This window comes from Anguilla rostrata, chromosome 3 (genome assembly GCF_018555375.3).
Source record: "Anguilla rostrata isolate EN2019 chromosome 3, ASM1855537v3, whole genome shotgun sequence".
Lineage (NCBI taxonomy): Eukaryota > Metazoa > Chordata > Actinopteri > Anguilliformes > Anguillidae > Anguilla > Anguilla rostrata.
Genome location: NC_057935.1, coordinates 31,776,555 through 31,796,187, shown reverse-complemented (window position 1 = coordinate 31,796,187; position 19,633 = coordinate 31,776,555). Strand labels below are relative to the sequence as shown.

Genomic DNA, 19,633 nt, shown 5'->3' with positions numbered 1-19,633 from the left:
ATGATTTGGCCCTTCGCGAGTGCCACACACAACGGAAACTATGCAGACTACGCAAAATTATAAAACAGCATTTAGATGGTTCGGCGTGTATGTAGAGCTGCAGCACTTAAACGTCGCAACTAAAATAGGCGTCAGACACATATTCCAATCCATTGCTCAGCTTAGCAGAGAATTAACATTTCAGTGAGCAGCGTTTTCACTGCTGTATTGGGTAATGTCGGGTTTATCTTGTTGCTACGGAATATTACATTACATTACAGGCATTTGGCAGACACTCTTATCCATGATATCATCATAATCAGGAACAAGTGTGTCGAAAACCCTACAGAGAAGTACCGTTCCAAGTGCAGGGAACAACCGCATAGTTCAACTTGGACCCTGTAGGTTAAACTGATTAACACTAACACAAACAAGAACAGCAACAACGCAGTCTATGCAAAAATACAAGCAATAGTTAAGACGAGTGCATTAACTAAGTCACCTACGAAACAGCTAACTGGTTACAACCGTAAGCTTAGTCAATTTAGAGATTAAATTGAGAATACGATTTCTCTCAGCATAATGATGGATTTAAAGACTAAACGAACTCACCCGATATTGTCTTCAAATGGATCCATGCCAAAGAAAACTAATGATTCATCCTCTCAAAGCTTTTACTAACAAACTTTTAGTAGCAAAAAACGAAATATCAACTCGCCATCCATGTTAGCTGCTTCCTACGCTCAGAGTACCGTATTATTTATTTAGACATTGGCAGAGTACAGCATAAATTGCGTCTTTTGTTTATATTCAATATTAGTAATTGCAGCAAGAAACTGCAGCTGTACACACAAGATAGTCTGTTATGTTAGGGTAGCAACGGAACGAAGCGGACTATATATATGTATTACCGTCATTGTTTTATTATACCAGCGTGTTTTCGCGCGTTTGCAGAGAAACTCAAAACCTACCAATAAAATGGTTTAGCTATTTCTCAGCATAATGACAGATTCAAAGACTAAACAAACTCACCCGATACTGTCTTCAAATGGATCCAGGCTCAAGAAAAGTAATTATTCATCCTCTCAAAAAGCTTTTGCTAACAAACTTTTGGTAGCCTAGCATGCACTCTAGCTGGCACTGTCTTCCATTGCTTCCCCGACATTCAGACCCTCCCCTCACTGATAAAAACTAGACCCTACGGTGTCGGATTATTTGCGTCGCCATGGATGTCGCTTGCCGTAAAGAAGTTTACTAGATGCCGTAACACTTAGATTTGGAGCTCCAGCTCTTCTGCACCCCAACTAATAAAAAAGTCCAAATGGCAGGCAAACAATATGGCGGACATAGGTGCTCCCAATGGTAAAGTTGTAGAGCACATTCATATGCATCAGTCGATGAAGTTTTGTGTTGATCTGACCTACGGTGTGGGAGTTATGACCTTTTAAACATGACCCTTTGTTGTAGCGCCACCATCTGGTCGACATAGGTGATTTGTAGTGCCTGAGTAGTGGGGGGCCATAGGAACCCACCTACCAAATTTGGTTGGTCTACAACTTATGGTTGCTGAGCCTCAGACATTTTAGCGGAGAAAATTTCCACGCCCCAACGAAAAAGTCAAAATGGCGGGCAAACAATATGACGGACATAGGTGGTCCCAGTGGCAAAGTTGTAGAGCACGTTCAGATGCATAGGTCGATAAAGTTTTGTGTTGAAACAGGCAATCTTTGACCTCTCAGTGTCTTTCCTGTCAGCAGTCACCACTTCACCAAGTTTATCTGTCCTTGAAAAGTTAGTGTGGTCTTCTTAGTATGGTCTTCTTAGTATAGATTCAGTTTGTCTCGTTAGCAAGGTCAAAATGCTGCAACAGCATCTGTCTAAAGTGTGGGTGTATTTTACTTTGTTTTTATAAATATAAAATATGAAGTGTACGGAAGGGTAGGATACCTGGATAATTTCTGCAATCCAGAAGGCACTTGCTCCCTTGGATCCCTAACTGTCACTAAAGGTGTGATCACCACAGGGTGTCCGCAAGAACACTGACGGACAAGAATTCCGGTTCCTGCTTGTTTCAGGGAGTTTTTCCTACAGTCTCCTGTTCAGCATGTAAAATGCATGTTCAATTGGATTCAGATCCGGTGATTGACTCAGCCAGTCAAGGATTTTCCACTTTTTGAGGGTATTTTCATCCATATTGGATGAACCATTTAAAAATGACAGCACCTTTTGTACATGGTCCCCCCATTTTAAGGTACTACAAGTATTTGTTGAATTGCCTTCACAGATGCGTTTCGTTAGGCAGGTGTATTCATTTGTGTCGTTAGTGAATGTAGAAGAGAGCTGTTGAAGTCTAATCTTGATTCTAGACTTTGCAATTGCCTTTGGAGATTGTTGTTAGGCTGTGACAACATGAGGAAGACAGCAGTGTCAATGCAAATTAAGCTAGCTGTCATAAGCCTCAGAAATGAAAATCAATCAATCAGGAACATTGCAAAAAACCCTGGGCATGCCCAAGTCAACAGTTTGGTTTATCATTAACAAGAAAAAAACAACTGGTGAACTCAATTATGTCAAAAGAACCGGTAGACCCAGGAAGACCACTGTAGTGGATGACCAGAGAATACTCTCTATGGTGAAGAAAACCCTGACAACAGCCCAACAGATCAAAAACACTCTCCTGGATGCAGGTGTAGATGTGTCAAAGTCTACTGTAACCCATGTTACTAGGCCTTAACTAGGAGACGGTAGAAAAGTAAGAATTAGCAATAAATAATTATTGCAGCATTAATATTTTCCATAAAGAAAATAACTTAGGAGTGGATTACAAACAAAATAGTGTACTGTAGCATGAACAAAACTAGGGTATAAATGGAAAAAAAGAACGTAGATTTTAATATAGAAATGTCTCCGACATTTTAAGGAAGTGAATGTGCTCATTTTGAAATATGTGTGAAGTTTCAGGTGACATTGGAGTCACCTGAATAGATCTGAAATCAGTGAGTCTCATGTAATATTCTCGCGATATTGGGGTCATATACCTCAACATCCAATCAGAGTATTGATTTGCTGCGTGATCCAGCATATCCAGCATTCTTTTGTTTAGAGCTTTCTTTTCTGCTGCGAACGAAGTTGATGGCGGTCGCGTGTGCGATTGCTCTGAAGATTATGCGATGAATCATAGTATTTTAGTTATTATTTTACTTTGTTTTCGAAAATACAAGTTGTATAAGTGGAGAAATTCCTGTTTTGCGATATATCGATCTAAACCCGGCTATTCTACACAGTGGAATTCGGAGGAAAAACGTGAGTCAACTTACTCTACTTTTAGATCGCCATGGTTGCTAACAGTAGCCTATTGGCCGCATGAAACCCGACAAGATTTGGTTGTTGTGTGAGTTTAGATATTTAAAATGCTGTCTACTCTATTCTATGTCACCTGACTCTACAAAGTGGACGGAGATCTGGAGTGTGTGAGCCGTGTTCTTCCTTAAGCTAGGATGGTATTGCCTATGAGCGAACTTTTCTGGTGAGTGAATTTTATTGCTAAATCCTTGTGAGTGAATTAGTTGAATCCGACCTTTGCGAACTGTTGAATAGTTAAAAGCAATCGTTTCAGCGATTTAGTTGCGGTTGAGCGTTTTTAGAGATTTCCGTGTCTGTGGAAATCTGGGAGTCTGTGGCGACATAAACAAAAAAATCACAAGCGGCGCATAGTTAGGGACGTGTTTTCCATCACCCATCAGTGGTTGGTCCGCCAGAGAGGGTAGACGGAGCTAACGCAACAGGCTCGCTCTTCAACTCACTTGTGTGTGAGCGGCGTACTGATTTTTCCCCGGTGTCTGCTAGCGTTACAATAACAGAGAAAAAAGGGGGGGGGGGGGGTTATGGAACCCTAAAACGTTTTTGTGTAACATGAGGTCATATTATTTGTTGATGTATATTTCGTATTACATTTGATGACAATGTAACGTTACTAAATTACATAGCCTAGCTATTTGCACAGCTAACGCTAGCTACCGGACCATGTCAAAAAAGGCAACATTAGTTTAGACAAAGTTGCGCACAGTAGCCATCTCTCATTTCAGGTAACGTTGCGTTAGCTAGATAGCTAATGTAACTAGACAATTCCTGCAGAAATTGTGATGTGTGGTTGCCGCCAACGCAGTCAACTTTGTGCTCAACGGAGTGAACAGTTTCTGTAGTATAAGCAGATACAGAGTATGCTATACATGCTATAACATCACGGCAACGAGTTCATTTGCAACACACACATTCAGAGCTAAATTAACCCTTCATCAATACTTGAGATAAGCGATTTACTCACGGTATGCTGTGACGAGTGACGGCGAATCATAAAGCTAGCTGGCCACTTCAGAGGGTCTTGGAAAAACGTTATATCTGCACTGCACAACCGCTCCATTTTAAAAAGCAAGACAGGGCTAGGGAGATTAATGTGATTGATTTATGGTTTTACGTTAAGTTCAGCTCATTTTTACCATTCAAATAAAAACATTTAACTGTGCTGCAATTCAGAGTTTAATCTGTTACCTTAGATACGAACTCATAGACACAGGATAGCCTACTACGTGTTAGCCGACCCAAATTTCTGGAGTTAGACCGGACCTGAAGCTGCTGCACACGTGCTGTTGACGGCGTTGTTGTACTTTTTAGTAAAGTCTGGCTTGTTCGAAATTCGTTTATTCAGTAGCTGAGAGCATAAGCTTTCTAACCAGGTATAACAGCACGTCTATTTTTGTTTTTTTAATATCGTTTTTTTAGGTCAACCGAAAGTGCTCTCATTATCGCATTAAAGCCATGACTGTTTGTTAGCACTAGCATTCTAAGACGCTGCATGTGACGAAACGTCGTCAACGAATTTGCGTAATATCTCGTGAAATACTATTATTATTGAGGACTTCTGGGTATGCCTAAGCCCTATGTTTGTTGATATACCTAGCTGACAGCGTTTTCATTTGTAATTTTTCATTTTGAATATCGTTCTTTCACTTCCGCAATCAGCTATATCCTATCCTGGCTGCTGAGACCGTAGAGCTGAACGCATCACGTGTGCAAAGCCGACCAATGCTGTAACTTCACCGTTCGCATATGAATGACGTCACCTTCTCCATTCATCTCTATGGGGAAAAATTGGGCATAAAAATTAATATTTCTCAAAAACCGTGCAGCTAAACTTTCCACAAAGTAATAGCACACGATTCCCAAAGAAGCCGGTCATTTTGACATATGGCACGTGTATGTGGTGTGAAAACTCTGGGAGGAGTAGCGGTCCAAAAAATGGGTGGAAAGATAGAATAATAAAAAGAATAATAATATGTGCAATAATAATAGTGTAGTTGCCCTAAGGCAACCACACTAATTAACACAATCTAATGTCAGCTAACAATTAGAAAAAACGCTAGCTAACGCTACCGACTGGTACTGACCTCGCAAAACGTCTCTCGAATGCTTGTTGCAACGTTGCAATGTAGCTAACTAAAGGTCAGTTCAGATCAATGATTCGTAACGAGACTGTATGCAACTTGCAAAATTCCAAGACGTCTGAATGTAAACGTTCTAACTGCACTTGCCGATTTGACAAGGTGGGTCTTTTGAGACCAGGCAACGGTTTCAGACGCTCTGCAACTAACCAGTTCACACCGCTGCAATTTTCTCTGCAACATTCTAAAACAGTTTCGTCTCGTTGCGAATCATTGATCTGAATTGGCGTTACCGTTATTTACATTGCCATCAAGTTCATCAATATATTATAATGATCGGAATAAAGCCGTCTTTACACAGAGCATTAACCTGGGGTATAGGTGGAGCAGAGCCGAGTCTGATTTCTGTGTAAAGATGTCAAGCCGGAGAAAACTAAATTTTTATTTATTTTTAAATATAGGATATGATGGATAAGCAGGTATAGGGTTCTAGGGTGGCTGACATGGATAGGGATTTTATATAGTAGGACTCGGTGTAAAGCATGGAGGATAAAATATAGCTTGGGGTGAAGGGATTTTTGAGTGTAAATCTATTGTCTGATACACACTCCGGAGCAGAAGGTGGCGGTAATTCACCAATAAGCTGTGTACCACCCGCTGTAAAACAAGAAGACGGTATATCCAATCACACGCGCATGTTGCTGTGACGTGGTCTTAGAAGAAGGTCGTTGTGATTTCAAATTCTCCGTGGGAAAATCTGGCGGGGTTCAAGAGCAGGTAAGCGTTTCATTACGCTTTTATATTTTTAACTGAATGTATTAATGCAACAATACTGGATGCCAACTGCCGTAAAAACTAACAAAAAGAACTGAATGCATTGGAGACATTTTCAGTTAGTAGTATTTGCAATGTAATGATGGAGTCCTACTTTCAACATGCATGTTTGCAGTTCTAGCTTAATGTTGCTAATGCTTTAAGTTAGTAGGTGGAATGGCGTCTGTTTGGGGCTAATTTGAGTTAGTGTTCTGTTAGATAACATGTTTGCTACTTTGAGTATTTAACGCTAATAGCCCAGTGCAAATGTAATGTAAGACCAGCTAACATTACCTAGCTTATCTCGGCGATGGCCTGTTTAGTTAGCTAACAATTGAGCTAATTCGACATGTATAAACGGCTGTCCGTAAAGCACCTTTGTTTGTCCTTTTAAGGTAGCGTTGTTGCCAGCGCCTCTTTTGAAAGCTAACGTATGTGGCGCTCTTTTGAAAGCTGTAATTCACATTGTCCACGTCCTAATGAGATATTAACATGTTGGTTAAAATATGCATCATAAATATGATATAAAATAGTTGTGGTCTTCATTTGGTTTTTGGTGTTTGACAAACTGGAGCTAGCAAGCCTTTTCAAGCTAGCATTGTTGGCGCCTCTTTTGAAAGCTATTTTTGCGCTCTTTTGAAAGCATTTAGCTAAACATTATTTCCATTAGAAATACAAAAACTCAACTTTTTTTCGTCAAAATCCTCTAGCATTATTTCTCTATACCTGGTGTAATCGTGGCATTAAAAAATTAAATAAACAGACTCCTGTTTTTGATAAGTACTCATTTGTTATTGAAATTTAAGTGATTAGTGGTTTGAATGAGGCATATGTTAGAATATTACCTGAATAAGAAATATTGTTTCTTTTGAAATCAAAATATGACTTTTAGCACGCTAGCAAACAGACCACATGCTGCACTAATACAGTAGCTACATAGTACGGTTCATTGCAATGACAATAAAGCATGATAAGCATGTATACAGGGTTCGTACGGTCATGAAAAACCTGGAAAAGTTATTGAAATTTAAAATGCAATTTCCAGGCCCTGGAAAAGTTATGGAAAATAATATTTTTTAAAAAGTTTTGGAAAAGTAATGGAAATATAGCTAAAGTTGCATAAAATATAATTACTAATTAATCCAATCATAAAAATAGTATGTATAGTAATAAAACGTAAATTGGCACGTAACCTTCGCGGTATTTTGGTGGTGTGAGAAGTTAATTCGGTCTGGCTCAGTCTGTTTACAGGCACGCCCAACAGGCACGCTTCTGCTAATGTAGCAGTTAGTAAACGTAGGCCCTACTGTGCCAACAATATGCCAGGGAAGTGCAGCTTCAATTATATATCAGGGCTCGAAATTAACTTTTTTTACTAAAAGTTAGGAGCACCCACCAAAATGTAAGGAGCACCAACAATATATGCAATAGATTTTTTATTGATAAAAAACGACAATAACAGTACGGTTTACAAGTAACAGTTAAACGGTCACGCCTAAAATGTGTCGACTCTTCAAGGAATTGCGTGTTATGCATTCAAACGACAAAGCGCTTCTCGTCACATTAATACCGCTAATTAAATCAACCGCCAGTAAACTGCATCAGAGAAATTAGCTGTTTCAACCGGGTCGCTACACAAAACGCTACGTTAATGTTTCAAAAAAAATAAAAATGCCGTAATCGTTCGCTTCAACTTTTCAGCTTTCGATAACGCTAATAAATTGAACATAAACTTTTGTCTTCAGGTAACAAGTAAACGCATTAGCTCTCTGTGTCGCGTGACAGTGGAGTGCTGCAAAAGGGAGTGATTGAAGGCTAATATTAACCAATTTAAAATCAGCATTAAAGGTAAGAATGTCAAGCTCACGATTGATTAGAAGGGTCACCGTCAGCTCACAAGGCACATACTGAGTGTACTAACTAGCGAATGTACAGAGAAAGAGACGTTCGACTGAAAAAAGAAAAAAAAAAGTTTGCACCAGAACAATTATTTGCACTCGCACAAATGCTCCCAATTATATTTCGAAGTCGCACAGATTAAATTTTGGGAGCATATGCGACCAAAATGGTCGCAATTTCGAGCCCTGTTTGAGACATTGACGAAAATGTTAAACTATTCGAATTAAAAAATGAAAGAATGTATCTAAGTGTGTCTGTCTGGTGTTTATTTGTTTTAGAGAGGCACCATATGTTTCAGATGCAGACCTAATTTTACTTAGTGTTACAATAAATAATTTTAAATCGTCCCGCTGAGATAAAGTCATTTGTTTTGGTCATGGAAATTCAGTTAAAGGTTGTGGAGAAGTCATGGAAAAGTCATTGAAAATCATTGGTGAAAAAGTGTATGAACCCTGTGTATAGTTTATATTTTTGTATGCAGTTTATATTATTATATTGTTAAATAGACAATAAATGTGTATGTTTATCTTTATTTATTTTTTTAATTAACATTTTTACCTGGTGGGCTTAAAGGGGACTCTAGCAAAAGAATCACACTGACTGAGGTGGATGTAAATGAGTATAGCTAATTACTTCTCTGCATGATCAATTTATACTTTTCATATTATGTTAGTGCACCATATATAGATTTATTTCATATAGTTGTTTTTTTAATGTCATGCGAGTAGAATAAAATAGTCTTTTAACCATAAATTCACTGATGTTCCCTTTAAGCCCATCTGTTCCCATTAAGCCCACTTTACTGTGGAGATTTTCTCCCTTTTCACCTTTGAACCATTTTCCTCCCTAATTTTGACCTCACCTGATGAATCAGCTCCATAATTCAGATAATTAATACCCACATTTAAATATCAGTGATATTGCATAGGTCAATTCATTCTGGATAGGCCTGTGTTCTATCTTAACATTAGCAATAATTTTTTAATCTTTACTTTTCAGATGAGTTTTAGTTTAAGATGACTAAAGCACGAAAGAAATACAGTTCATGCCCATGCATGATAGAAACGCAAGTTCATCCTCTGCAAAGCAGGGCTGTAGGGACCTGGACCATTCTATTTGCGCAATCATGAGGTCATTGAAAATCTACAAAAACAAGATGAAAGCCACGAATGACTTGTTAGCGTAAGACAAAGACAACCACAACGTGGGCAACAGATTGAAACAAACAAATAAAAGAAAGCTTAGACCACCCTATAACCTATGTTATGTTACACTACTAAGATGGCGCATGGAGCAAATGATAGCCTTACTAAAACGATACAATCACCTCAAAGAGCATAGGCCTACATTTAGTCTAGGAGAAAGTAGAAATTGCAGAAATGTTGACATCTTTCTTGTTTATTTTGTTTAAGTTATAGGCTAATGATACATGAGCTTCAAGATGTTATGACTGTCTCATAACGAACTGTGTTTTAATGTTACTGAACTGAATGGTTCTAAAATGTGTTTTTACTATGTTTTCAAACTATCCTAAATGTGATTAACATTTGAAAAGTTATTGTTCAATTGTAAATCCTGAAATTGACTCATTTACTATCCTTAGAACATTAGTATTGAACCTGAAATTGTTTTTCGTTCAGTCAGTCGGTCTTCAGAAATTTTCATAACACCTGCACTTTCAACCAGCTGGCTGGACCAGAAATTTTGGCCAATTTCAAATGCCAACAGCACATGATAGGATAGATAAACAGACAAAATGACAACACGTATTGAAAGATGAAGTATTGAAGAGCAATTTCCACTATAGTTTTGATTTTGTTCGTAAATAGTTTTTTTGGCTACATTCCAAAGAAGTGTAAGTTTAGCTTTTTCTGTGTTGACAATACAGCAAAAAGGCTGGTCATGCCTATTTCAAATGCCATTTGCAGGCCATAGGATAGGAGTGGAGACAAAATGAAAATAGCTATTGAGAGCTAAGAGATTACAGATTTGAATAGAAGTTTGTATTAAGATTTTTTAAATGTATATTTATTTATCAACAAATCATGAAGTGGGCTTATTTGGAACACCCATGGGCTTAAAGGGTACGTTAGGTTCCCATTAAGCCCATGCCAGACTTGACATATTTTGACAAACAAAAACATTAGAAATTGGTATAAATGAATTATTGGCACTTCAAATGAGAGATTAGACTTTCATTTTAACTAAAATGTTCTCACTTAAATTGGGGCAGTATACATTAAAAATGTCTGAAAAGCGGACTTGGTGGGCTTAGTAGGGACATTTACCCTATATGGAAACAGCTCTTTGCTCATTGACTGTTTGTCATTGTCAAAACACAATTACGATTTTAGCCTGCTGCGTGTGTTACTCAATGTATTTTTCTTACTTGGTCCTTTCAGCTCCCACACATGGCCTGTTGACTGTTGCCCCAGTGAAGAACCCAAGGTCCAGCCTTCCCCACTCAAGACATGCCTGAGACAAGAGTGACTGTATTCCAAGTTGATCCAAGGTGATCCTAACTTAAATGTAGTTCACCGCTTGAAAAAGACAAAAATACTCAACACTATTAATGTTGAAATCATTGGTCTATGGTTATTACTGTCCTGAAACCCTTCACCCTTTTTGTTTTTGTATCTAGTTTGTCTCATCTTCTGTACCATAATTATGCTTGCACATATTGCCTACCTAGAAATGTAACTTGAACCTGATCTCAATGGTATTCTATACAATGACAATAAAGGCTTTATTCTATTTGGGCTTTGTGTACATTTTTTATTGCTGCACTTAAATTTTGAAGATATGAATTACAGAAGCAATGGCATTTCATTGGTAGGATAGAATGGAGATCAAAATGTATGGTCAGGGTTTAGTAAGTGACCAATCCGCAACGTTGTGGAAAGGTAAATAACGTAATAAAGAAGTTTAAACAACGTGTCAGCAACGTAAATCTATTAACGTTATGACGGATGACTGCCTGGCGACGTAATCACAACTTCGGGGTAAGGTAATTCTATTACATTGTCAAACGTAAAGTTGTAAGGACGTAACTGTTACGTATCCACAACGTTGTTTTGCGACGTCGTGCTGGTCTTACGTTTTTACGGTAATACTACGTAAATTGAGACGTAACGCGGACATTATGAGACCAATAGATGATGTTCATAGTACGTCGCCACAACCACATTTTGTTAGTAGGGATAGTTGGCGTGGCCCAGGTGCCAACTGACTGACGTCACACAGGCGAAACTGGTTGGATCCGGTTGGATCTCTGGGAAGTGAGGTCCAAAAACACACTTACAATTACTGCTTTTCGCCTTTGGTACCGCCAAAGAGAACGAAACGGAAATCTTTGAGATTGTAACTTCAAAGAAAACGCCAATTCGCGTTTAAGGGTTCTTGGACATTTCTGAACATGACGTGTTGAACCAGTGCGTTGTAATTTGGCGCTCCGCCTGTGTGTATTTGGCAAGTGCGCTAGCAATAAAAATAAATGGGAAAGTAAATTATGGGTCAGAGCAACTAATTAATACGGTGATGTTTATAAAAAAGTATTTAGCCATGTGTATGGTTGATTTAATGAAGAGTAATGAGACACAAAGAAATGAATCACAAATGTGTAATTGGAGCAGTTTATGATCACAACTATATGTAAATGCATAGAGAGTGAATATGTAATCCTCTTTTTGGCCTATTCAGGCCTATTTCCTTTCTCCCTGTTTGTGTTAGATTCGACATCTTTGGAGGAAAGTGGATTTCTTCTGCTGCTTCTCTGCGCTACTACAGTGGTGGTAGAGTTTAGCAGTTGTGGCGAGCCAAGCTAATTGATGGGACGATTCTGAAAGATCTGAACTGTTGCTTTCATCTGAAATCCTGGTAGGACTGATCATTGCCAGAACACTGAAGGACACATGTAATAGACTGTATATTTTCATTCCCTTCATTGGACTGAAAAAAAGGGAATCACTGTTTCATTGGTTGAAGTTACTTTTATTGCTCTGTTGATTGATATTGATATTTGGGGAATTGATACTATTTCTTTTAAAAGGTATTTTGATACATACACCAATGAAGATCTTTTGATGTATATACATTGAGGTTAAAATGTGTTTTGCTAATACACAAAAAAGGGTTTAACTCATGAAAAAAAAACAGCGTGTGAGTTAAACTAGTTGGGTAGGTTAACTCTAGGCCAACCGTCAATATAGGATAATTTAGATCTAGATACATTTAAAACTAAGCAACCACTAACTACGGTCTACTTAACCTCTTAGCGCACAGCCCCTAGTGGTGGGCACGCCCGCGTGCCTAGATTACTAAAGTCAAACATTCGGTGCTACTGCAACCAACGTGTGAGATGAAAACAAACGCGTTGTTTCAGTTTCATTAGTAGACGATACATTACAACTATGCCGAAAACGGAGTTTCGCAGCCCCACCATTGTCGCTCCGGTCGTTCATTTAACACGCACCCCCTCCCTGCAGTCTCATCTAAAAAACACCCCCCACCCTTGACATAATGGACAATATTGTCTATCCTGGCATTAATAAAAATATTCTTTCACCACTAAAAAATCGTATTCCGTCATAGCAACAAGATAAACCCGACTGAATAACGAGAAAAAGTTTTTAAAAATGATACCATGTCATTCTACAGTCAATATCTGGGACTAAATATTGAATAAATATAAAAGCTTACTGTTGGTTTTACGTGTAGAGATGTCCCTTTTGAGACTGCGTGGTCTTGGACAATCCGTTTGGGAAATATAGGCGCATCTGTGACGCCTGGGTATCTTCCAAAATAGCTGTGCGTAACACCACACCTGCTGTTTACGGCGTCGTCGTCCTTTTTAGCACAGTCTGACTTGATTGACAATTCATTTATTCAGTAGGCGAGAGTATAAGCTTTCTAACGATGTATAACATGTCTAATTCTGCTTTTCGAATAGCGTTTTATAGGTCAGCGTAACAGAAAATATTCTTAGCATCAAATTCACTTACGCATTCACCCTGTTAGCAGACAAATACGATGCACCTAACGAAACGTGTTCAAGGATATTTCGTAATTTCTTGGAAAATACTATTATTATTGAGGACTTCTGAACATAGCTAAGCCATATGTTTGCTGATAGACCTAGCTGACATCGTTTTCTGGAGCAAAACAGAAGCGAATAGAACTCTCTGTTCTGTTCTGATCTCTGTGGTGTTCACGTCTGGAGTTATAAAGCTTTAAATAGGGTACCCCCTAAATGGGCAAGGATTGGCAAAATTTGGCTTGTGCCTTAAGAGGTTAAGTGATTGGTTGGTTATACACTGAGTGATTTCATTCAAGAAAGGAAGCTGTCCATTAATTCATAAATTGTTTATTTATATTTTTATTTTTTTATACAGTTTAACCCCTTAGCGCACAAGCCAAATCTTGCCAATCCTTGCCCATTTAGTGGGTACCCTATTTAAAGCTTTATAACTCCAGATGTCAACACCACAGAGACTTGAAAAATGGCTTAAATGAAGCAAGACATTTGTACAATTTACAATACTAACGCAGATTAGTTTATATTCATAATGTTGGAAGAAATAAAGTGCCACATGCAATTGTTTTGACAAAAAATCAAAAATGAATTTGCACTGAATTTGCAAGTTTGCAATGAAATACTGAGAGATTGCATATATACAGCAGGTTAAACTAGATCGAAAACGTCTTGATCACAAGTTCATAAAATCTAAGGGTGGATATGTAGAACTACTATAGATGTATGAAGCAAAAACTAAGCAGTGTTCCCAGCGTCTCCAGATCTATCCAAAATGTCTAAATTATGCAATGCTGTAAATCACAACATAATCACATATTTCAGTACAAATCAACTGTTTTGACTCTAGAAAATCACTGTTGCATCATTTTCAAGTGGGAATTACAAGCTTTCAGTCAGTACAGTGGTCTAAAATATCTAGGGGTCCAGAAACATATCCAAAATCTCTCAAAAATTGAATTAAATGCTTTTTGTCCATTATTAAGCATATACATGAGCCCCTTATGAAGGTTTAAGATGAAACATTGCTATCAGATTTAAAAAATAATGCAAAAAAATTGTCACAATGCGGTACACTCCCTAAATGTGTAATTAACTTGTGTGTATTTCTATACTCTGTACTCTCGTATGGGGATGGGATGACATGAAAACAATTTAACTGTCCACCATGTTTTGGCAATGTTCCAACTCTCACGTCATCACTGTTACATGTTCACAAAATCTATTACACTACCATCTAACGCTTACATTATAGTGTGAAATATCCACATTATATAACACCACTAACCTATTTAAGGATACTCAGTTTCAAAAATAACGTATATAATCGAACTATTTTGAGCAGTAATACTTACATAGCAATGATGAAATCTCATCTATGTTCAGTAGATGGAGACAGACAGTATCAGTGATACTGTTCTATTCGCTTCTGTTTTACTCCAGAAAATGATGTCAGCTAGGTCTATCAGCAAACATATGGCTTAGCTATGTCCATGTAAGTATTGGTAATTTTGGACAAGCAGTTAGCCTCTCTCTTCAATACTTCCCGTCTTTGGTCATGTAGTGTGCTGCCAACGTCACCTGGCATTACTCACGGAAAACTGCTTATCACTAGAACAACTGGGGTCAACTTACCCCATGCGCAGTAAAATGGGATGTATTTTGTTAATGTTTATTCCACATGTCTGTCATTCCTTGACTTTTTCTAAAAACTTGTGCTTCAACTATATGTAAATAGAATTCTAAAACAACACTCGGAAGACTGTTTTTGGAGGGGTTTTTTTTTTGTGTTAAGTCTAAGTTTTTTTTTTTTTTTTTTTTTTTTTGGATGGGGGCCATAGGGAATGTTTGCAATTATGTCTGCTTTTGATATGGTAAAAGGTTGGTTTCTATCTGCATATGACACGGTAAATGCAGCCTGAGCAAATAGGGCTATATTTCCATTTTATTCCCGTTAGTTCCCATTAATTCCCATGGAAAGTTTCCATCCTTGAATATTCCTGGAATTTTGCAACCCTAGGTGAGATTACTGTTTGCTAAAAAGCACCTAAAAGAGCTCCAAGAGTTCTGGAACAAAGTCTTGTGGACAGATGAGACGAACATTAACTTGTACCTGAGTGATGGCAAGAGGAAAGTGTGGAGAGAAAATGGAAATGCCCATGATCCAAAGCGTACCACCTCATCCGTGAAACATGGTGGAGGGGGTGTTATGGCTTGGGCCTGTATGGCTGCCAGTGGAACTTCATCGATGTTGTGACTGCAAACAGAAGTAGACCAATGAATTCTGAAGTCTACAGAAATATTTTATGTGCTCAGATGAAACCAAATGCCTCCAAACTCACTGGACGGCACTTCATCATGCAACAAGACAATGACTCAAAACATACTGCTAGAGCAACGAAGTGGTTTTTGACGGCACTGGATCTGAATCCAATTGAACATGCATTTTACATGCTGAAGAGGAGACTAGGCAAAAAGTCCCTGAAACAAGCAGGAACCGAAGATGGCTGCAGTACAGGCCTGGCAGAGCATCACCAGGGAAAATACCCAGCGTCTGGTGATGTCTATGCGTCGCAGACTTCATTGCATGCAAAGGATATGCGACCAAATATTAAAAATGATTACTTCATTCTACATTGTTAAACTGTCCAATATTTTTTGATGCCCGGAAATGGGGTTTGGGGGGACTATGTACAAAAGGTTCTATAATTTCTAAACAGTTCATCCGATATGTATGAAAATACCCTCAAATTAAAGCTGACAGTCTGCACTTCAACCTCATTGTCATTGTATCCTTTCAAACTTAGTGCTAGAGTACAGAACCAAAATAAGTGTCACTGTCCAATGAATTATGGTGCTCACTATCAATATTGGTGAGCTCAGTGAAAGGATATGGAAGTATATATACAATTTACAAATGAGTCTGTTCCTCAGCTCAAACAATTGTCCAGGGACTGACTTTGGGCATGCACACACTCCTATCTGATTTGAACCCGAGCCTGTCACTCCTGCATATGTCCCATAGGCAAATACACTACCCAGTGAGCTACTAGTGAAGAAGGCTAAGGTTTTTTTTTAATTTTTTTTTTGCATTTGCGCTTCTATACATGTCCATTTTGAGTGTGTATCCAGTATTTTTATTGGCTGATGTACCTGAATGTCCAATGAGGAGATGTAGTCTTCCTGGGCCTGAGCATTTCTGATGATGTAATCAGCAGGAAGAAGATGGAAAAAACGCGAAATCCCCTAAGTTTGGGGCATTATTGTGTGGACGCGTGAAGTTTCTTGTGAATTCTGTCTGTTATGATTAGAGTCCGACCGATGCCAGATTTTTGGGTCTGATGCCGATCCAGATTTTGGGGAGTCCTAGCTCACCGATTACCGATGTTTTGACCAATATTTTGTCAAAGTGCAACATTTTCAAATCAATTTGAAAAACTTATATTTTATCAAAGTTTCTATGTTTTAGAACATTTAACTTATAAGCAAACAAATAAAAATAAACACACAAAGAACTTTTTGATAGATAAAAAAATGTAAATGATGATATTAAAGTTAATTAAATATATATATAAACACCATATTCAAGTGGTGTGACTTAAAAATTTCTTTTCCAGCCATCTATAAAAAATACATTTTCCAGTTTCAAACATGTATTTTTATGAATATTATTATTATTAATTTATTATTTCTTAGTATCTATTCTCAGTAAATGAATTATTTTCTTATTTTATTCCTACTACATGATCTCAAAGAGTAAGACTTTATCTAGCGAGGCTAATGAGTGAATCAACTTTAACGTTAGATGAAACTAAATTGACTGGATGAAATACATAACGTGAGGCTTGTCCATAAGAATTTGGTGGTGAAGAAAACTACAATGCGCTTTCGTGCAGGTTACCCGCGCTAAGTGTTGGTTGATTCACTTCTCCAACAGCAATCCTTCTCTCGTTATCACGACAAAGCTAGATAAACATGGCTTAAAATGATCCATGTTAGAAGTGTTTTATCGGCGTTTTTACTGTCTGGTTAGCTTGCTACGATGAAGCGTGACTAGATGACACACTCGCTTGCAATAACACGTTGGCTATTGACACAGCATCATATAGTAGCTAATATCATTATCTCAGATAAAAAAACAAATGTGTGATTCATTCAATCACCATTTTATTTTGGCTGGTTATTTATTTGAGAATACAGGGATGTCCTCTGGAAATGTAGATCCTATGCTGCTTGTGCGCTCACTGCCACTTCATAAAGGCTTGCTAGCCAGCTAGCTTGCTAAAGTGAACCAATGTTAGCTAGCTCGCTCGCTTGATAATGAGGATTGATAAACATAGTGGTTGTATGAACGCATTTAATTTTAAACTTTTACTAAATATACATACCTTTATTGCGGCAGTCAAATCTGTGCAGACAAGTCTTGCAGTGGAGAATATTGGATGAGGCACGGGTAACACATCTTATTACAGAAGTAGCGCGTCAGCTGCTGCAGTTCACACTTGTATTAGAGCTCCCTCTACTGGATAATTCTAGTAAATAGCAATTATACCGTTTGAACAGACAAGTGCAGATAAATAATCAATGTTTTGTTTATTATACTTATTTAAAAATTCGGGGGACATCGGCTGCATAACTGCTGATCCCAATGGCGTCAAAAAAGTCGAATAATGGCCGATATATCGGCCAAACAGATACCGGTCGGGCTCTAGTTATGATGCGGTTTCAACGTACAGAAATGAATGCTTTTAATGGCCAAGGGCCCTGACAAGTGCCAAATTCTTGGTGTTGTATAAGTATGGGGCATGCTGCCCTGCCATGGCAGGGCTCCAGACTAACTTTTTACATTGGTTGCACTGGTGCACCTAACTTTCATTTAGGTGCACCAGCACTAGGGGTGTGCAGAGACGTCATTATCTCTATCTGTATTTGGATAGAAGACGGGAAGTGGGTGTGGTTTACACCGGAAGTCAAGTTAAATTCCCCCACCCCTTAACTGGGGGTACATTGAACAATCAGAAACTGAAGAAATATATAAATGGAAAGATTTAAACGTTTTGCAGCGCAGTGGCTCAAAGTTTGTTGGTCTTTCTCTCTCTCTCTAACGAGAGAGAGACGGACAGAGGGATGTTACGCACGGCTGCTAGCTGTATCTGGAACTCCGGCACACACACCAACAAACTTTGAGCCACTGCGGGAGCTAGCGAGACAAAAGCCTGGTGTGGCAGCTGGATTTCTTTCAAACCCCCGCAACCTATACATCAAAATGAAGCTTAGAACCTGTAGGTTTCAGCTGTATGTGTTAATTTCCTCCATTAAAAAAAAATCCAGTCAAAATATTTTACGAAACGCTTTGTATTTCAGTTAATATTCATCCGTTTAAGATGTAACATGCTGTATGTATCAGCCTTAGGTCTTGGCTATCAAATGAACACGAAATCCAGTCCAGATTTCATGGTAGGCTAACAGTTGACATCAGATGGTTTGCAGTCTATCCAAACTTAGTTCAGTAGGAGAATAAAATAAAACAGGCGAAAAAGTTCATGTACTGTTATGTAATTACTGTTGTAAAGTGGGCATTCACGTTTCCCTACCACATTAAGAAATGCAAACGCAGCATCATTGGAATTTAAGATTATTCCCTTCTTATATTCCAATGATATTCATTTTTCTATATATCTTTACTGTAAATAGTTTCTATTTCCAATGCAAAACAGAATCTTTCCATTTATATATTCAGTTTCTGATTGTTCAATGTCCCCCCCCCAGTTAAAGGGGGGAGGGATTTAACTTGACTTCCTGTATAAACCCCGCCAACTTCCTGTCTTGTATCCGAATACAGATACAGAGTTTTGTTGGTTGAACAGATACAGATAATGACGTCTCTGCACACCCCTAGTATGCATGCATCCACACACACACCCTCACATGAACACGTGACCTCTTCTTTGGTTCATGACTAACCTTTCCACAAACTCTTGTGCAAATCTGTATATCCATTCAGGAGTTATGCGCCTTTTTGTGATAGGCCATGCCCATCGCCACGCCCCCTCATACACCCTCACACAAACACATGACCTCTTCTCTGGCTCATGACCAACCTTTCCAGAAAATCTTGTGCAGATCTGTGAATCCATTCAGGATTTATGTGCTTTTTTGTGATAGGCCACACCCATCGCCACATCCCCTCTTGGTCAATCGGCCTTGAAAGTTACTCAGCTCTATCTTCAGTCATGACCAACGTCCATGCCAAATTTCAGACTCCTGGGGCGAAAACTGTGACCACTACGGGGTGGGACACTTTTTGTGGACCGACCGACTAACCGACAGACAGAGCTATAGAGCTGTGGTTGCAGCTAAAAATGAGAGTGCTCGCTAGCTGTCTTTAGGAATGTAGAGCAATTATCCGGGCTCCAAGCTGGCGCAGTTTGACGCTATAACACAGTGGGAGGTCAACACCTCATGCATGGTTTAC

At 38.5% G+C, this 19,633-nt stretch overlaps 1 long non-coding RNA gene across 1 annotated transcript; it reads left to right on the top strand.

The window, feature by feature from the left end:
* Positions 1-3,062: 3,062 nt before the first annotated feature.
* On the top strand, positions 3,063-12,192 carry LOC135250636 (uncharacterized). The gene is made up of 3 exons (XR_010328968.1): positions 3,063-3,282; positions 3,430-3,505; positions 10,532-12,192. It is a non-coding gene; the product is annotated as an uncharacterized LOC135250636 (long non-coding RNA).
* Positions 12,193-19,633: the final 7,441 nt, after the last annotated feature.